The 19,894-nt window shown below is 53.8% G+C and overlaps 2 long non-coding RNA genes across 2 annotated transcripts in view; one reads left to right on the top strand and one right to left on the bottom strand.

The window, feature by feature from the left end:
• Positions 1-15,761: 15,761 nt before the first annotated feature.
• Positions 15,762-18,389, bottom strand: LOC115071615. The gene is made up of 2 exons (XR_003850726.1): positions 18,192-18,389; positions 15,762-17,304 (listed from the first exon to the last, which is right to left on the bottom strand). It is a non-coding gene; the product is annotated as an uncharacterized LOC115071615 (long non-coding RNA).
• A 216-nt stretch (positions 18,390-18,605) lies between these two features.
• Positions 18,606-19,894, top strand: part of LOC115071616 — a 1,784-nt gene continuing 495 nt past the window's right edge. Inside the window, exons 1-2 of the long non-coding RNA XR_003850727.1 lie at positions 18,606-18,793; positions 19,582-19,656. This is a non-coding gene — a long non-coding RNA (uncharacterized LOC115071616). The remainder of the gene's footprint in view (positions 18,794-19,581; positions 19,657-19,894) is intronic.

Here is a 19,894-nt window from a genome sequence, read left to right as displayed (position 1 = left end):
GCCCCCCCCCCCCCCCCGCCTCGCATGCTGGCGGTGGCCGCTTACAGCCTGTGGTTTACGGGTAGGGACATCCCTTGCTGGAGGCCCTGGCGGAACCACCCAGGGTCTCCTGCTGGACTGGGTTCTGGTCTTCACTAGGTCATTCAGAACAAGTTGAAAAGCCACAAAGCTCAATAGTGAGGTATGATTCGATGACAAGCAGTAGTGGCAGGGGCTGATGTGGGGTGTGCTCCTTTACTGGCTTCCAGAACGGTGGGGGCAGGGGCCGGGGCCGGGGCCAGGGCTGGCAGTCCCAGGTTGAAGTTGAGGGGTGAGTGGAGATGGTGCTTTGGCAAAACAGCTGAGAGAGAGCCTCTGATTGAGGGTGGCTAACGTGCTGATTTCTAGGATCACAGTTGTCCCTACCACTCCACTCCTGTTCTCTTCTGGGAGGCCAGTGATGCCCCGTGCTCACGAGGTCTGCTGCCGGGTAGGGTGGTTTAGTTCCAGAGCGTGGAAGGCCCAAGTCTGAACAGTCAGATGGGCATCAGCTGGCAGCATGGCCGTCCCTCAGCAGCCACAGGTGCACCCTGTGTTTCCTGCCACACATAGTCAATCAGAGCAGAGTCTGGCCCACACGGGGCCTCTGCCCCACGGGGTAATGGGTAGGCACGTAGAGATAAGTAAGGTGTGTCTCTGGGTGTGTTTGTGAGGGACTGGGCCCTCTGATGTTTTCAGAGATGATTAATTAAATGGGAAAGACCTGCCCCAGGACCTGAACGGAGTTAAAGGGAGAGAAGAGGTGAACGTGGTGAGGCAGGACGTGCCTGTAACCCCAGCACCCGGGAAGACGAAGCAGGTCAGGAGTTAGCCTGACTCTGCCAAAAAATAGAAGGGGGGAGTGAGTGGTTAAGTCTAAGAACATAGGAGATCATATTGATGCTCTCCCCTCCTCCCCCTCCCTCCCCAGTCACCATAACATAAGCAGCTCTGCTCCTCTATAAGGGATTGAAATCCAGAACACAAAAAGCCCTTCTTCTCCCTGTGATAGTTAAAACTGGTTGTCAACCTAACAGGATCTAGAATCACCAGCCGGAAGCCTGAGATTGTACCTGTGAGGGATTATCCAGAGTAGGTTAACTGAGGTTGGAAAACATGCCTATTATGGCCAGCACCACCCCGTGGGCAGCAGTCTAGGACTGAAAAACAAAAAGGTGGCTAGAGGGACAACTCAGCAGTTAAGAGCATTGGCTGCTCTTGCAGAGGGCCTGGGTTCAGTTCCCAGCACCCGCATTGGGTGGCTAACAACTGCTTGTCACCCCAGCTCCAGGAGATGGGATGCCTCTGACCTCGGCCGGCATCCACACTTATGTGCACATACACACACCTACACAGTTCAAAATTAAATAAATCTTAAATAATAAAACAGAAAGTGAGCTGAGCTCCTCGTTCACTGCTCTCTGCTTCCTGACGTCCCCGTTGTGACGGACTGTACCTTGAACCATGAGCTACGATGTCTTATCACAGTAATGAGAAAGGTAAGTACAGACCCTTAAGTTTAGTGAGGTGTCTGTCGCAGTGCTGAGAAGTCGAGACTCAGTCCTGGCCCTGGTGGGTAAACTCCTGGGTGTGGCCTTCTCTGGAAATGATCTGTGCAGATGTGACTGAGGTAAGGAGGTCATCTGGAACAGGAGAGAAGTCCCTGAAGACGGACGCAGTGAGCCAGTTATGAGTCAGGACACTGGTACAACCAGGAGCTAGGAGAGGCAGGGAGGCCTGGAGCCCTTGGAGGGGGCAGCCCTGACACCTGGATTTGGGACTTCCAGCCTGCAGAACTGGGAGAGGAGGTTTTCTGCTGGGATGTCCCAGGGCATGGGCACAGCAGAGGGAAGACCTGTGGTGCTCCCCTCCCCAAGTCAGGGCTCCAGGAGAGAAACCCTGTTCCCCTCTCACAGTCAGTGATGCAGGCACAGGATCTTGCCCAGGTCCCTGCTTTCAGCTGCAGCCTCTGCTCTCCTGCCCCTGGGGTGGCGAGGGGAGGGCGTGGGCCCAGCTGTCACCCTTGCCAGGAGGTAGCAACATGCTACTGAATGGGATAGCCATGTAGGCCCTGAGGGAGAACAGCAGAGTGGTCATTGCGGGGTGGTCGTGTGGTCACTGGAGGAGGCACAGCCACTGCCATGACACGGCCGGGCCCAACTTCCAAGTAGCAGCCTATGCCAGCCTGGCCTGTCCCTCTCTAGACAGTGACCCACAGAGCATTGTGTTGAGCAGGTTACCCCAGAACATTTCTTGTTCTCATTCACCATCCTGGGGTCATAAATTGAAGTAGGGGTCTTGCCACACAAGTTTATCATGCCTGGTGAGTGCACACTCTACACCCCCCCGGCCATTTCCATGTCCTGTAGTCCGCACAAATACTGGGCATCCATGGGATGAGAGGGAGCCTCTACAATACCCTGGGTGCCCTGGTCTCATGAGAACCACAGAGGCCAGCCTGAGGGCATGTCCTGACCCAAGGGCATGAGCCACTGGGGCTCAGAACCTGAAATATACCATTTCTCAGCATGGAGATCCACCTTCTGAGTGTCCGGTCGACCCAGCCTCCGGAAGGACAGTGGGCGGGTCTCTCCTCCTTCAGTGTTGTGCACAGAGGGTGAGCCCACCTGTCACTCAGTCCCTAGATGGGACAAACACCCAGGGTAAGGTAGGCCAGAGAATTCTCTTAAGACCCGCCAAGATGGAATCACTGGGCAAGTAGAACCGTTGGGAGTGTGCCGACGAGCAGGCCAACTTCAGCTGGAACTCTAGGGAACTGTCGCACACAGATGAGGAGGGACTTCTATGGCCAGAGCTCCTCAGAACACCAGGAGTTGGCAGCAGCCCTGTGCTCTTGATGTGTGGCCCTGCTATGAAATGGGATGAAGCGGTGGCCCATGCTATACAGTGGGGGGCCCGGAGGACCTGTGCCAAGGGACAGAAGCCAGCTACAAAGACCACGATGTACGTGACCTGTTCAGCACAATAGGTCACTTCACAGAGAGAGCAGGTTGGTGGACATCAGGTTTGGGCAGAGGATGGGATGGTATGATCAAGATACAGGATCAGCAGGGTCAGGTGGGCAAGTAGAGGGTGTGGGATCATTTTTGAGGGGATGAAGGCACTTTGGTAATGGTATGACTTGAAATAGAGCTCATTTAGAAGTGGTGCTATAACTTGGGCCAAATGCCAGTGGCTGCCATCTTAGAAAGCAAATTTTATGTTAAATTTCACCCCCAAATAAATGAGAGATGAATTAGAGGATGAGCATCATATACATGAGTTTGTGCCTGTGTGCGTTACATACATGAATTTGTGCACTTACTTGCTGTTCTAGTTTGTTTCTCCATTGCAGTGACAAAACACTCTAATTCCAACCTGGCGGGGTTGGGGGGGCTGTTATTCAGCTTACATCTTCTGGGTCACAGTTCATCACTGAGGGAGCCCAAGGTAGGAATTCAGGGCAGGAACCTGGAGGCAGGAGCTGGAGCACAGGCCATGGAGGATTGTTGCTTACTGGCTTACTCCCTGACCTGTGCTTACTTGCTTTCTTACACAATACAGGCCCACCAGCCCAGGGGTGGCACCACCCACAGTGGGCTGGGCTCTCCCACATCATTCAATAATCAAGACGATGTCCCACAGACATGGCCACATGCCAGACCAATGGAGGTCATTCATCAACTGAGGCTCCCTCAACCCAGGTGTGTCAGGTTGACACTAAAGCTATCCAGCACACTTGCCGTGGCTGTTCCTGCCCTTGCCAGGGGCTCAAGGTCAAACATTTGGAGCCTGAAGGAGTCCTGGGAGAAACGAGGTTGGGGATCTGAGTGAGCAACCCCTCTCCATACCACTTGTGCCAGGTCTGCCCTGCTGCCCCCAGACATCCCCTTCTACTCCAGATCTCTTTCTGGCAGCATGGCTCTTGGTAGGTCCCTGACCCCAAGCACAGCATGAGGTCACTCACCGAGTGACCAGGATGCAGAGCATTCTTGCATTAGCAAAAATGACTTGTCAGTTGTAACATGGCACGCCTGCCTCGGCCTCCCACTTAGTCCTGTTCAGAGCACACCCAGGACTGCGCTCCGGACTGCAGCCCCCAGGGCACAGGGGTTGTTCGGGAGCATCAGGCAGATGAAAGGGCCTGGAATACAGTCCTGCGGGAGGGTAAGGCTTGAGACAGAAACGTGGAAAAAGAATTTCACAGAAAGGATGAACTGGGTGAAGGGAGAAGCCAGGTGAAAGCAGGAGCTGGCAGTTCCTCTCCTGACAGTGCTGCCCTGACCTTTCACTGCGGAGAACTGAGAACGTCTAAAACAACTGAGCGGAGTGGAGACCAGGGCTCTGCCTTGGGATGCACCTGAGGCCCGGTTAGCCCCCAGGGCTGCTTTCTGTTTTCTTTGCAAACACCATTATCACACCCTGCCCCCATCCAGATAAGTTATGACTGGTGACTCAGTTTCCCTGGTAGTTCATGAGCACCAGGGATGCTTCAAGTGGACAGAACAGGCCACTCAGCTCAGAGAGAAGCCTGTGTGACTCTGCCCCATGCCACGGGCCATCAGCAATCAGGACAGCTTCGTCTTAATTTGCACAGGCAGGAGCTGACTTGCAGGTTCTGGAGGTACCAGGGCAGTCTGAGGTCCCTATAGAGAAATGAGTAAGGTGGGGTTCCCCACAGTGCCCCTTAATCCAAGGTGGAGTCTGAGCATTAACTATCTTGGGGATGTCCTTCTGCAGAGGGTGACCCCTCCCCAAGACACAAGTGAAAATTGACTGCTCCCCCGCAAGCGAGGGCCGTTTAAATTCCCTGCCAGCAGGTGCACCCCCGTTTCCTCTGAAAGGAGAGGCAGCCTTTGGGAATCCACCCACCCTTGAGAAGTCGCGCCTCCTGCAACCTAGCCACGTGTTTGGGTTCCTGGGGATTGAGAAGGGAAGCCAGACGGATGCTTAGCCTGTGAGGGCAGCAGCCTCCAAGCCTGGATGGAGAAGACAGCTCAGTCCAGACCCCTTCCCCCCAGGCACAGCAGGGTTAAGTGTCTGTGAGTGGAGAGGGAATCCCAGGCTGCCTGGAACTTGAGACTTCCCAGCTGAGAGCCAGACCAAATGAGGAAGATACAGACCCAGACACGCTTCGGCCGCTGTGGGCACCGAGGTCGCCATCGCCGGCCTCAAGGGTAGCTGTCCCAGTGCAATCCCACGGCAGCCACACCACGGCTCCCTCCTGGGTAAGTGCAGCGTTGGGCATTGACTTTGTGGGCAGCAGAAGTTTGGGCTGCCATCAGGCTAGGATCTGCTGCGGGCAGGGCAATCTGTGTTTCTTATTATTAATGTATTCAGACTTGCAAGCCAGTCATGTGAGCTTGAAATCTGGAAACATCTTCAAGGCAAAACAAAGCATTTTGTTTTCCTGTTGAAATTCCAGTTGCTGGACCAAAGGCTTGGGGCCCAGAAGGCAGATCCGTTTCATAGGAAGAGAGCTCTGTGCGCCTCTCCGTTGGCTGTTTTGATTTCTCCTGTGATGCCTTTCCAGGTGTCAAGCTTATCTGTCTGTACCAGGGTTTTGGTGCCACAAACAAACTCGGTTAGCTGTACACTGTGTTAAATATGCCTCTTATTACGGTTCTTTTGACCAAATAGAGGGGCAGGAGGCCTGGGCGTCCCTAACCTTCCGATCCGCCAACCAGATCAGACAGTTTATAACCACATATGATCTACTTTAGGTATACGCTCCCATTAACCACCCGTTTTTACAATATTTCTAAGTACTGGTCTGTTCCCAACCGTTTTCCTTGGACAGGACTCAAAGCAGGCCCTCCTGGTAGTTATTTGAAGTGTCTGCTTCCCATTACCAAGTTGGGCCACGAACGAAAGTGACAGTTGCGGTTTCTGAGCATAAACTTCCTGGAACTTCCTTGGAAGGCTCTGCCGTAGGCACCAGCTGAGCCAGAACCCCACTGCCTGGGGTCTTTCTGGGTGCTTCTCCGCTTAGTGGTATCAGCAGTGAGGAACAGGATCCCGGCTCTTACTGGAAAATCTTAGAGGAAGTAAAGCACGGGAGACTCGCCCAAGGCCATGCTCAGCATCAGCTTTGCATTCCCCCAAAGGATGGTTCCACTGTGTGCAGAAATCCGGGGTGTGTGTGTGTGCGTGCGTGTGCGCCATCCCTGTGTGCCCATGATTCCTTGGTCCTCTGGCATCAGTACCAAGAGGGCATAGGTGGCTTTTTAAAACCACAGGCAAAAGTCAGCAGTTAGTGTGGTCAGCACAAGAACACGGTATTCTCCGAGCACCTTCACCTCCATCTGACAGGTCCTCTTTGGTGGTCAAATGGCAGATGCTGAAATAGAAGGGATTGGTGTGTCCTGTGTCCTTCCCTGTGTCCAGCTGCTGTGTGACTCCTATCCGACCTGGTGCTCATTGTGCTGGTAAGGACAAGCACCCTCTCTGGTGGTGTGAGAGTGCGTTCGGTCCCTGCCTCCCGCAACCGCCTTGTCCCCTCAGCTTTGTGTGCACATGAAGGTTTCCACAGCTCTTCCTTCTTGGGGAGTGGTGTCATAATGGACAGCATCCTGAGACTGTCCTGAGCTGCGACCTGCAGCCCTTCAGTCTCTGGCCCCCAATGGTGAGTTGGTTTGAGTGTCCATTCTGCTCCTGCCTCTGATTCCGTGATTGCTCTGAGGCTGGATGGATGGTGGTTGTTCCCCATTGTAGTACAGGAGCCTGGGGAGAGGGGGATTTGGGCAGCCCCCCCCCTCGGGTACAGGAAGAACGAGGGTGTGCACTAGGTGTATTCCTCTGTGGGTTGAGCCCTGTGCTGGTGAGCCTTGGGTACCACCTCTGTTTAGGGCTGCACCTCTCTTGGAACCAGCTTGAATTCACAAGAGGGGTCTCTCACTGCCTTGTTTGTCCTCAAAGTCCTCTTTGACTGATCCAGTGTGATCATTTGTGTGTAGAGGCACTTTCCTGAGTGAGTTCTTCTGACCAGTCTGGGGCTTCGGCCTCTGTGACTGGTGAGGCTAGAAATGGTTCCCAGCTGGTCAGAGTAGCTGGCTGGGGCTCAGGTGGCATGAATGCGAATCACCCATGAGGTGCTTAGTTGAAGAGCATCTGAGAAGTGTCCAGGGCTGCCCTTTGAGCTCCTGGCCTTGTTGTCTCCCAGATCCCAGGCTGTTTTTCTGGCATCTTCGCATCCTCACCAGAGCCCCAAATAATGAGTAAGGCAAATAGCCATAACCTCAGTTTATGGTCAAAGAAATTGGACCTCAGAGTGGCGTGGACACTGGCCAGGGCCACCTGGCCAGGAAGCTGCTGAGCCCCGCCTGAGGCTGAGGGTCATCCCACTGTGAAGCATCTGCCTTCCAGATGGAACACTAAAAAAATTTATTGAGATACAATTCACGTCCTGCACAGTTCACCCCAGGAGTGCACAGTTTCTGTGGTTTCTTTGCACTCACAGAGTCAGGTACCTATTACCACTCTCCCTGGGATAGTCTGTCACTCCAGATAGAACCCCATCTTCATTAAGAGCCAGCCTTGGCTCTTGGCTTCATATCTTCTGTCTGTGTCATCTGGACACATCTTACGTGGGATCACACAGCCTGTGGCCCGTATGCCTGGCTGTTCTCACAGTGTTATGCACTGGGCTTCATGCATGTAGCCTTCACCCTGCATGAGTCTGAGCATTTGCTCAGGGCCAGCAAGACTTCAGACCACCTCTAGGGAAGCTCAGCTCGCGTTGCCTCCTCCGGCGTGGCCAGTTCCACCCTTGCATTGGTGACCCCGTTGTCTGTCTCCATTTGCCCTGCCAAGATATCCCAGATCCCTACCTGGTCATGGGAGGGCTATGCACCTGTGTCTTCTGGGTAGATGGTCTTTAGGCCTGAGCTGCTGTTTGCATTCAGTGCATGGCCTCTGGCTATTTTTCTCCTGGAGAGGAGCCGCTTGACCATTATGTGGGGTTTGACCCTTGAAAGTGTTAAAGGTCTCTGTAACCCATGAGGATTCTGGGGGCATTTTTTTGAAACGGGGTCTCATGTAGCTCAGGGTGGTGTCAAATTCACTATGAAGCAAAGTATGTATGGCCTTGAACTTCTGATCTCCTGCCTCCACCTCCCAAGTGTTGAGATTATAGGTGTGGGACAGCATGCCCAGCTTATGTGGTGCTGGGAGGAACCCAGGGCTTCCTGCATGCGAGGCAGACACTATACCAACTGAGCCACACCCAGAGTCCTGGGAGGATCTGAAAATAGAGCTGGAGGCATGCATGTGAGGCCCAACCATCTCAGGCAAAGTGAGTGTCGGTGGACACAGAATGAGGCACTGGAGGGGTGCAGTGCTGTGCAGTTTCAAGGTTCCACCTGTGTTTGGGTGACTGAGTAGTCAGGTCTGTCACATGATGGGGAGAGGGTCACAGCAAGTGCGCTGTGTGTGTGAATATAGTCAGCAGAAGTCATGGATGGGACTCCGGAAGTCAGGGCCGGGCCGCTGCCAGAGGCCAGACCTTGCACCAACCAGCTCACGAGTGGACATGAAGATAGATCCTTGGACCAGCTACACTGCCAGGCCCCAGGAGGCTTCTTGGAAGTTTCAGGCTGCAGTCTTGGCATGAGCACAGCAGCCTGCTTCCAGGCAGCTGAGAGGCAGTCTTCCCTCAGGTCAGGGTGCTCCCTCAGGTCAGCTACCCCTGAGTAATCAAGGTTCTAAAACCACTACCCCACAGCGAGCAGTTGACAAGGTTTGGCCTGCACAGTGTGTGTCCTTGCTGGCCGGGTCCCCATAGAGGGAGACAGAATGGGAAAGTGACAGCGTCCAGGCAGCTCAACCTCCCCTGAGCCCCACATCTGAAATCAGGGCAGCAGAGGAGCTATGTCCTTCTTCCTGTACGTCCTGCCTGCACATCCCACTGTGTGCGATGACTACATGGCACTGGCAGGGGGACTCCTCAGAAAGAGTTTTCACAGGAACCCCACATCTGCAACTGGCTGTCTAACTGGGGGAAAAACCTTGTGTGCTTTCGAGGGAGCAAAGTCTGGCTCGTAATGCCTGTGTTCTAGAACTTTCAGTATCATCTGTTTTTCTGTTTCTCAGCCATCTGATCAGGTTCCTTTGGATGGTCAGGCTTTTCCTTTAAAAGTCAATTCAGTGGGAACTCAGGTCCTCTGCGAAAGCTTCTACCCTAACCACTGGGTCATCTCTTAGGCCGCTGATTGGCCTGATCAAACAAAGAACAATAGCAACGGAAAAGCCAGTCAGTGGCTGGAGAGGTGGCTCAATAGGTAAGAGCTTTTGCAGAGGACCTGAGTTCAATTCCCAACCCATGTTGGGCAGCTCACAACCACCTGGAAGTCCAGCTCCAGGGGCTCTGATGCCCCCTTCTGGCCTCCACAGGCACTGTACTTACGTATGCACATACCTTCACAGAGAGACACACATACATCCATAATTAAAAGTAATCTTTTTTTTTTTTTTAACAAAGGGCAATTCAGGCAGTACTTGTGACCACAGCAAGGGACAGAAGGCCAGTCCCTTCCCATCTAAGGTGATGAGAGTCTCTTCTGACAATGCTGCCCCTGAAGGTCATCTGCCCCAACCCCTGCCTCTCCCTCTGGTCTTAGTGGTTTTCCCTGTCCTGCTCTTCCCCTAAAGACAAAGTTGGGCTGGCCTGGCCCTGGCTGCTCTTAGATTCAAGCCACAAAATCAAGGTGCAGGGTGGGCAGAGCAGTGCTTTTCATGTGGTAGTGACTGAGGTGCATTGCCACAGCTGCCCCTGTTGTCCATGAGAGCCATCTGGTCAAAGCTACTTGTCTGGAGAGGGTCCCATTGGCTGCTTTGGGAGACATGGTCTGAGTTCCATTCTCAATAGGGGATACTCATTGTCAGCTCTGAGGGCCCCTCGATCTCAGGGTAGGGCTTACGCACTCAGTACTGCAGTGAAGAGAACAGGGGCAGGAACCTTATCACAGTACCCTCTGCCTCGGCTCTGCCTCTGTCAGGCATCTTGGCCTGCTCCCTCTGCCCACCAGGGTGGAATTGCGACCTCCCCGCTGTGAGAAGAGGTGACAGGGCTAAGCTGCACATCAGCACCAAGATGTCCCGACTCAACCAGTAACCATTCCCTTTCATGTCAAATGGATCTGCAGGTGGGAATTCCAGCTGGAGAAAGGTCTATCTGGAGCACCCAGGCCTCCTGTGTAACAGTAAGGGTCATTACCAGAAGGCATTTGAAAGTGTGGGGAGTGGCCACACAGCAACAGGGCAGAAGCTGATATGATGTGACTACAAGATGCCAGGGCCCCCTGGACCCAAAGAAGGCAGGAAAGAGCCCCCTGGAGCCTCTGAGGGACCCAGTGTGCCCCACACTGTCTTATTTCTGTGAGGTGATGTAGGGCCTCAACACATTTCCGATGCCTTGAGTAGTAAGTCCCTGGTGCCCGGCTATCATGGCCTTGGAACTGTAGCAGTCCAGCCTGAGAGAGAAGTAACCATCTATCTACCCCAGGGCCAGGGTCTGGATGTCTCAGTAGACTCCAGGGCCTCTTTGGTGTTCTGTGCCCTCTGTCCTCTCTCTTTAAGAAGAATCACAGCTGTTTCCTTATCCAGAGACTGCCTCCTCTAACCCACTTAGCTCACAGGTCGTTTCTGGTGTGTGGAGGGTGGGGATACGCTGAGCCCACTGGCCAGCATGGAGGCACAGGCAGCTCTGGCCTTGGTGTCCTCTCCATCCACGGTGTGGCACCCTGGTGACTGCTGGCTGTCACAGGAGGAGAAGGAGCCCTGGCCAGCCCTTTCCTCCCAGCCCTGTGCTTACCGCAGAGAGGAGCGTTCTACCCCCTGCTCACCTAGGATTCGTGGCTCTGGAAAGGAAGAGAGTAAGATGGAGCAGGAAATCACGGGAGACTTAACAGGGCACAAACTTTGTTATTGGGAGGCTCCGATTCTCTGTTAGGGCAGGAAAATGAGACGTGGGCATCCGTGAACATGGGAGCAATGAGCTGAGCTGAGGCTACCTGAGAAGGGGCCCAGTGGGGTGTAGGCACAGCTGTGCCGGATGGTTGCGTGGCTGGAAGTGCCTGTCCTGGAGGGTGCGTTAATTTCTGTTGCTGTGGCAGAATTCCCGAGAAAACCAACATGAATGGAGAAAGGCTTGTTTTGGTCATAGTGTCAGAGGTGCCGGCCCATGGCTGGCTGCTTTGCTTCTAGGTGTGTGGGAAGGACCAAAGCCTCATGGTGAGGGGTGTGGCAAAGGAGACGGTTCACCTCAAGGCTGCCAGGGAGAAAGAACAGAGAGGAGGGTCCAGGGACAAGACATCTCCTTCAGGGGCCTCTTTCATCACACAAGCCCTATCCCTGTAGGGGCTCATCAGTGGATTGAGCATTGATGGATCCAATCACCTCTCAGCAGGGCCACCAGCTGGGGACCAGGCCTCCACACTGGAGCCTTTGGAGGGAGGACACATCACAGCCAAACCATAGCAGGCAAGTATCTTTCACTTTAGGTCCTTGGGGTGCCAGGCAACCCTTGTTTTAGGAAGCAAGGAGCATCCTGGGATCTTCCCCTCCCTGGGCTGGAGATGGCACATAGTCTGAGGGCCAGAGGTCTGTGTTGTCTTTGGTGCTGTGTCCTGAGACCCCCAAGGTGGCAGTCTAGGTACAGTGAGGCCTGGGACTTGGTCTTGGAGTATGGTTTCTCATAGTAACCATGTTTATGGAAGAGCCCCAGACTGCAGGGGTGGGTACAACAGCAGCCATGACATGAGGACCTTCATGCTGGGGTTTGGCACCATTCTACCTCACAGTCATCTGTGTGTGGCTCTCCTAGTGGGCCTGGCACTCCTGGGTCTGGCTGTTGATGGATCACAGTGCATTTCTGGAATGGATTTCACACAGGCCTGCCAGGTATGACCTGGAGATTGGAGGACAGAGAGTTTGCGTTCTGTTTTCTCCCAGCACTAAAATAAAGGCTAAGGGGCAGAAAACCACAGTGAAGGAGCTCAGTGCAAGGATGTTGGGGTCTGAGTTGCTGATGCAGAAAGGTTCTGGTAGTATCGTTCCCCAGGCTTCCCGATGCCCTCAGCTTGTGTAAGGAATTGGTGTCATGTTAGAGTTGAAAGCGTGTTTACTCAGTCTCATTGTCCCTTTGGCAATTCTCGTGTCTGAGCTCACTCAGAGTCCCTTGGATGGCCTGAGTGCAGACCTGCTGAGGCGGGGATGGCACACAGATTATCTGTGGCATCTGCTTCTCCATGGAGGGCACTTAGATTGTTTCTGGTTGGGGCATGTGATGGCTAATAGTGACCATCAACTTGACAGGATCTAGAATCACCTAAGAGACAAACCAACCTCTGGACCTATCTGTGAGAGTTTCTAGATTTGGTTGAGGTAGAAAGACTCACCCTGAGTGTGGGCAGCACCAGCCCAGTGACTGGGGCCCCACCCTGAATTAAAGGAGGAAGCCAGCTGAGCACGGCATTCATCTCTCTGCTTCCCGACTGTGGGTGCCGTGTGACCAGCTGCCTTGCGTTCCTGCCACAGTGCTTTCCTGCCGTGACGGACCACACCCTTGAACCATGAGAAGAGTAAACGTCTTAAGTTGCTTCTTTTTAGGTGTTTTGTCACAACAACCAGAAAACTACCTTGTGTGGGGCCTTTGCAGACCCAGCTGCTGGGAACCTTGTGGATTTTACAGAACGATGTGCCTTTGTTTTTTTGCTGCGTGCCCCTCAGGCATGCAGCCCCTGGGCAGGCATGCAGCTCCTGAGCTTGGTGACAGCTGCACGTGCAGTTTTAGGAGACATGGCGGCCTGCCCATCCTGTCCACCTTATTCTGCATCCCCAGCCACAGAGGGGCACAGCTGCCCCTCGGTGCTGGTGTTTGCTGGTGTCACTGGGTGGTTTCAGCCACCTGGTGGGTGAGTAGTGGGGGTCTGTAGATGCTGTAACCTGCGCTTTCCCGACAGCTGGACTCGTGCAGTGCTGTTTCCCCGGCAGCACCCACCTTCTTCAGCCTTTCCTATCTCTCACCCATTTTCCAGTTGACGTATCTATTTTGTTTGCTGTTAAGTTTTGAGACATCCCACTGTGCTCTAGATGAGGAGGTCTAAGGGACTTCCGTGGAGGTTTCCTTCCACTGAACTGTCTGGCCTTCCTTTTAACGGTTGCCCATGGAGCAAGTCTTCAGCTTTGATGGAGCACAATGTACCAGTTTTTCTTTTTAGGAACCATGTTTTGGGTCTAGCTGGAGATTCTGTGTGGCCATAGGTCAAAAGATTTTCTTCTGTCCCACCCTAAGGATTTGGATTTTCATTTTATGTTTCCATCTCTTTTGTGTTGGTGTCGGTCTCTGTTGGGGTTAGACGACCATTTTTCTGCTTTCCTGCCTAGCTGCTCCACCCCACCTCCAGCATGTGCACCCTACCCCAGCATCTGCCCCACCTTGCACCACTGAGCTGTGAGGGCTCTTTCCTTGGAGGCCTGTTGGGCAGCCAAACCATCACTGGACCTCCCATTCTGCTGTCAGTGTCCATGCCATGTCTGCAGGTGGCACCTGTGTAGCCAGTGTGACCATCATCAGGCAGGCAGACGCTCCTGCTTGGTTACCCTTCCAGAGCCTTTTGCTTTCCCCGATGTCTCTAGAGCAGTGCCTCTAAAACCTTTTATACTCACAACCCATGTCCTCTGGAGAAACTTGTACACAACCCCAGGTGTGTAAGTATATAGAGTAGTTATACAGATAAAACACTTACGATGATAAATCATAAATTTATTTTTACACTTGATTTATTGTGTGAGGGCCTATGCCAGGATGCATGGGTGGAGGTTAAGGACAACTTGCAGGACTTGGTTCTCTCCTTCTACCACGCAGGTCCTGGGGATTGAACTCAGGTCATTGGGCTTAGTGGTAAGTTCCTTTACCCAGTGAGCTGTCTCACCAGCCCAGAAGTTTAAAGAGCACTGGCTGTTCTTAAAGAAGACCTGGGTTTGAATCCTAGCACCCACGTGGTAGCTAACAACCATCTGTAACTCCAGTTCCAGGGTATCTGATGCCCTCGTCTGTCCTCCGTGGGCATTGCATGACATAGGTTTCACTTACACACACACAGGCATAACACTCATACACATAAAAAAATGAAAGAAAAAGACCCCCACAATTCTTTGACATACATATAATTTTAACATTTATTAGGTGAAAGCAAATTTGCATACTGGTATTTGTTGGCTTTTTACATAAAAAACTTAATCTTGGCTGAATGGTTGCAGTATGTGGAGCTCTCCAGGGTTTTTCACAGATGACTGACTTAGATTTCATAATCATGAATGCTAAGAACGAATGGCACTTTGAAAATCCATTATGAAAAATGGCAGAAGCATATCTGGGGCACTTCAGAAACTGTTGACAATTCTGTTCTAACACGGACCAAAATTCATTAAAAAATTTTTGTTATTTTACTTTATGTATATGAGTGTTTCGTCTGCATGTGTGTAAGTGCACCCGTGTTGTGAGATGCCCAGGGAGGCCAGAAGAGGGCGTCAGATCCCCTGGAACTGGAATTAAGGATGGTTGTCAGTAGCCATGTGGGTGCTGGGAACTGAACCCAGGTCCTCTGCAAGAGCAGCCAGTGCTCTTAACCACTGAGTCATCTCTCCAGCCCTCATTTAATAATAATTTTGAAAATGAGACTCAAGTCCGCAACTTAAAAGGCCATTTTTAAAATGAAACATTCTGGGGCTGGAGCGGTGGCTCAGCAGTGAAGAGCTTGCTGCTCTGATAGAGGACGCACACAGATCCCATGATACACATGGGTCAGAGGACAACTTGAGGGAGTCAGTTCTCTCCTCCTCTCCTGTGGGTCCCAGGGATCAAACTCAGGTCCTCTGGCTTGGTGGCAGGCTCCCTTACTGCTGAGCCATCTCGCTGGCCCTGATCTTTTCTTGGAGAAATTATTCCAGTCTCTGAGCGGTCACATCCCTCTGTGTGACCTTGGGTGGGCCCCAGGTTCCTGTTATAAGGCTGACTGTGCTCAGTGAGCAGTAGCTGTGTGTTCAGGGATACAGGGCTGTGTTTGTAGTACAAAGCTGTGTGTTTGGGGTGCAGGCTGACCTTGTGTTTGGGGTGCAGGCTGACCTTGTGTTTGGGGCATGAGGCTGACCTTGTGTTTGGGGCGCGAGGCTGACCTTGTGTTTGGGGCGTGAGGCTTCAGGGATACAGGGCTGTGTTTGTAGTACAAAGCTGTGTGTTTGGGGTGCAGGCTGACCTTGTGTTTGGGGTGCAGGCTGACCTTGTGTTTGGGGCATGAGGCTGACCTTGTGTTTGGGGCACGAGGCTGACCTTGTGTTTGGGGTGCAGGCTGACCTTGTGTTTGGGGTGCAGGCTGACCTTGTGTTTGGGGCGTGAGGCTGACCTTGTGTTTGAGTGCGGGCTGCAGGCTTCAGAACTCTGCCCTTGGCTGCCTTCCTGGGTTCACTGCAGCTCCCACTGACAATTCTCCACTCCAGCAAAGAGCCCTCTGCACTCTGAGTAGCTTGAGGCTTCTGGAAGGGGTTTCTTGGTTCCCACAGTCCCTTCTCATTGCTCCCTGACTGAGTGTAGGCAGCCAGGCTGCAGGAAGCCAGTAGTGGCCCACACTTAAGCTGGCTCCCCTGGGCTTCCACCCACTTGTGTGTTCATAGAAGTGGGGCACTCACCCTTCTGGAAGTGTGGACATGGAAGTGGCTGGGTGGGGGGTTCCTTTTTGAATATAGGGCACAACTTCAAGGAGAGACCAGAGTTCTGCCCATACTGCTACCCAGGAGGATTGTCAAAGGGAGCAGTTTCCACACCCGGTGTGGTGCCCTGCTGGGATCAGGATGCTGGGGTGCCGTGGCCTCCCAGGTGGCTGGGAGCACCCTGTGGATACTTCTGAGAGTGCAGTTTTAATGATTTTGAAGAGCCACCCTCACAGATCTGTGCAGAAGCCTTCAAGGCAGAGCTACCCCGAGTGCCCCACCAACTGTGTGTGGTCACACAGTGGAGGGCATGAAGGTTGTGTAGTCATTGGGAATACACTGTGACAGGTCTTCATGCGGTTCCCAGCACAAGGAAATCCCGTATTTTGACCAGCAACTGTGACATGAGGTAACTTTTTTTCTTGTCCAAGTTCAGTGACCTGAGATTCCTTTGACCCCGGATGAGACCACAGCCTGACCCCAGCCTAGGCAGGCAGGTTAGAGCACTGGGAGCTCAGGGCCCTGTCATGAAGTCAGACTGGAGCTCTGGGGTCCTCAGACCCAGAATCTGCTGGGGAGGAACTGGGAACCTGCCTGTGAACAGCCACCCAGGCAGGGCTCACACACTAGATTTGGGCAAGCTCTGAGGGCATTGGGAGCAATTATTCAGGTGTGTGCACCTGAGTCACAGACCAGGACACAATGGAGGACAGAACTGCCCAGGGCCCTGATGGACAGTGGGAGCCTTCTTCTTCAGTACCGCTCTGTGGGGACTACTGCGGCTTAGCAGCCACCTGCTGCTCCATTCCCAAACCTGGGCCAGGTGTTCCTTCCCAGGTGGCTCCACTTGGAATCCTGGTGAAGCTGGTAGAGCCTTCCGGACATGGACGTTGGTACCCTCCCTCTCTTGCTGTGGGCATCAGTCTTGGGGGTGGGTGACCGTCATGGGGTAACTACATGGAGGTAGGCTGCATCTCTGGAAACTTCCTGGAGGAGGCGTGTGCCTGGGGAATCCAGACAGCCCAAGGCAGCCTGTTGGTATGGTACGGTTAGCTTCTGCTTTCTCCCTGTGAGCTGAACTTGAGTGTCCTCCTCCACAGAGCAGAGTGAGGCTTCAATGACATGCAGATGTGGGTGATTTTCCGTTCTGGATGGAGTGGGCTGATCTGGGCTCAATCTCCTGCTCTGCAGTTTCCTAGCAGTGTGACCCTGGGGTAAGGGTGACTTTTAAGAGAAGATAACACCCTAACGCACACATACCAAGGCATACACGTCAGTGATCTTCCTTAAAGCGCTGGCTTTTGAAGGTGCCTGGAAGACAACTGCCAGCATTTCGGACAACCCGGCAGACAGGCCCCGGGGAAGGCCGAATGAATACAGGTAGGTGCCGAGAAGTTACTGACAGCTTTCAGCGTGAGGAGACGCAGCTCCCTGTCTCTTCTGTGATCCGCAGAGCAGTAAACAGTTCTGGAGAAGCAGCTGGGCAGGGACTAGGCATGGTGGTCTTGCAGTTTTTCTCATGCGTGCTCTGAGTCTGTGGATGGTGACAGGTCTCTCCTCCCCTCCTGGATCTGTGGTGCCCTTGGATGGAAAGGCAGTGAAGACGGCTTTGTAGGGTCGCTATGCATAAGCTGAGGGGTCCTGAAGGGGACAGGCCAAGCGGGCCTGGGAATCTGTTCTGAGATTCAGTTTCTGGACTTGGGGGTGGGGGTTCTCGCCCTCCCTGACCTCCCCCTGTTCTTTTAAGGGCAGATCCCAGGGCTTAGAAGTGTCTCCCATCAACATCTCTGGTGCGTGTGCTGGTCCCTCCCTCCATGCCTTGCATGCATCCATCATCATTAGGTGTTCCCGATGAGATCGGCCTTGCTCCTTTGGAAGCGTTCAGCCGTTCTCTGGGTCACCAATTCCCTTTCTGGCCATTTGCTCAAAGCAGCCAAACGTGGAGGCTTTCATCAGAATCCCTCGCCGCAGGTGTGGTCATGAGCAACACCTGCTGTGGGGTCTGGGTCTGCTGTTCCACTAGGGGGAGGGGATGGAGGCTCAAGTGCGGGAAGCTGTTCTTACAGGTGGTGTTGCCTGGCCTTTGAGAGGATCTCCTGGCAGCAGCTTTGGGTGACTGTTTGCTCCCAGAGGGCCTCCTTCTCCTCCCCTTCTGCGTCCTGTCCCAGGGCAGGGGCGGGTAACTGACTGGCAAGGAATTGCTCCCCAGCTCCTAGCCCTGCTCCTGGTAAACTGGGAAGAAATTCCGGGAGAGAAGGATGGTCTGGCTCTTGTTCTAACCATGGCGGATGGCCTGCCTCAGCCCTGCCCACAGGAATCACACTCTTCTGGGAAGAACAGGGTGGGACAGCCACGCTTCATCAAGCAGCTCAGGATCCTACCTGGAGATGGGGCCGAGAGAGCACAGCCCGTGTGGCGGGAGATAAACCTGCCAAAAGGGGGGGCCTCTGCCCTGGTCCGTTTCTCACCTCACCCCGTTTCCATCAGAGTCAGCCCAGAGCCAGCCTAAGGGTGGGCACCATCTTCAGAGGGAGCTAGAGGCCCAGGGGCTCGTCACCCTCACAGCGCCAGGCAGGAGTTGGCTCCCTCTGGTGTGGGCAGGAGGCCCAATCCTCCCTACTCCACGTAGCCAACAAGCTGCTCGGGATCTGACTTGGCTTTTGTTTTCAAGTCACATTGTTTGATGCTAGGGGCGCGGCAATTGCACCAGGGCTGGGAAACGAGGCCAGTGGCTCTTCTGTGGGAGGCTGGAGGAAGTGGCCTGTGGCCTATCACCTGGAAACACATCACTGATGGGCAGGGTCTGGGCATTCAGAACCCTCTGTTGTTGGCCAGGGCTGAGCCTTCAGGGCCTCCAGCTGCTGGGTGGGGCTGGACAGCCAGGGCCCCCAGCAGCCTGAGCCCAGGAAGGCAGCAGAGGGGAAGAGAGAGTCCCCACCCAGACCAGGAGATGCCAGAGGCCAGAAACCCGAGTCACTCACCCCGGTGGAGGACCTCCCTGAATGAGTGGAGGTGCATCCTGCTCCATGGCACTTCTCAGCTGGGGAAGGCTGGGCGACTTGGCTGAAAGGTGCTTGTGAGTGTCTAGAGGAGGCAGGCCAGGCGATCACCACTGGAAGGCCAGGGCGGGCATATGGGAGCCTCCCCCAGGCATGGTACGATCTCTCCCTTGGACCTGGCATTGGTGTTGGTTCTGGTGGTCCTAGGCGGCCTCATCCCAGGGGTGCTGTGTTCCCTCCTGATGCAGTGAGGTAAGCTAAAGGCTGCTGTGCCATGTGGCCCTGCACTAGGAGCCCCTCCCTGTCTTAACCCTCCAGGGGTTGACCCTATATACCAGAAGGATTAAAAAGGGATGGGAGGGTTGAAGAGGTTGGCTCAGGCCAAGCAGAGAATAGAAACTAAGTTGGTGGGGCCAGCACCGCATCACAGGCTGAAAGAGCTGTGTTGGTCATAGGTCCTGGATGGGCCAAAAGACTCAACCTCACACTGTCATCATTAGCAGGGATGACACCAGCCTTGAAGGGGATTCAGCTTGGCCCCTGCCCCTTACGAGTTTGGCTACAGCATTGAGATCTTGGCTCCCACGTTTAAACCCGGCCCTGGGCCTCTGGGAGAGTTGAGTAGGTGGAATTCCATACATACTTAAATGCATCTCTAATCAATCCCAATGACCTAAGGATAATAAATCATGCGCCTGTCACTCGGTAACCTTCCCATCCTGCCTTCCTAATCCCGAGTTGGCAAAGAGGTCCGGACCACATTACATGGCTGTGAGGTGACTACGTTGGGGCCTCTGAGGGCAGGTTTGCCCTTCGTCAGGACGCGTTCATCATCATTTTCTTTCTGCTCTCCTCACAGTGGACACGGGCCGTTTCTGTCATGGTCGCCAGGCCATTTCCCTCCTTCTACTCTCCCCAGAGGTGGACAGGACAGGTGACTGTTCACTCTCCAGCTGTGCCAAGCACAGGCCATCTGCAATTGTGGATGGAGCCCCCCTCCTCCCTCCCTCCCCCTTCCCTCCTCCCTCCTTCCCTCCTCCCTCCTTCCCTCCCTTGCTTCCATCCTCCCTCCCTCTCCTCCTTCCCTCTCCTCCTTCCCCCTCCCTCCTTCCTTCCCTCCCTCCCTTCTTCCTTTACCTCCTTTTCCTTGTCTCTCCTTTTTTTCTCTTCAT

Source organism: Nannospalax galili, unplaced genomic scaffold, assembly GCF_000622305.1.
Source record: "Nannospalax galili isolate Female #2095 unplaced genomic scaffold, S.galili_v1.0 scaffold459, whole genome shotgun sequence".
Lineage (NCBI taxonomy): Eukaryota > Metazoa > Chordata > Mammalia > Rodentia > Spalacidae > Nannospalax > Nannospalax galili.
The sequence above is the reverse complement of the archived record's forward strand: the minus strand, read 5'-3'. Positions and strand labels throughout refer to the sequence as shown.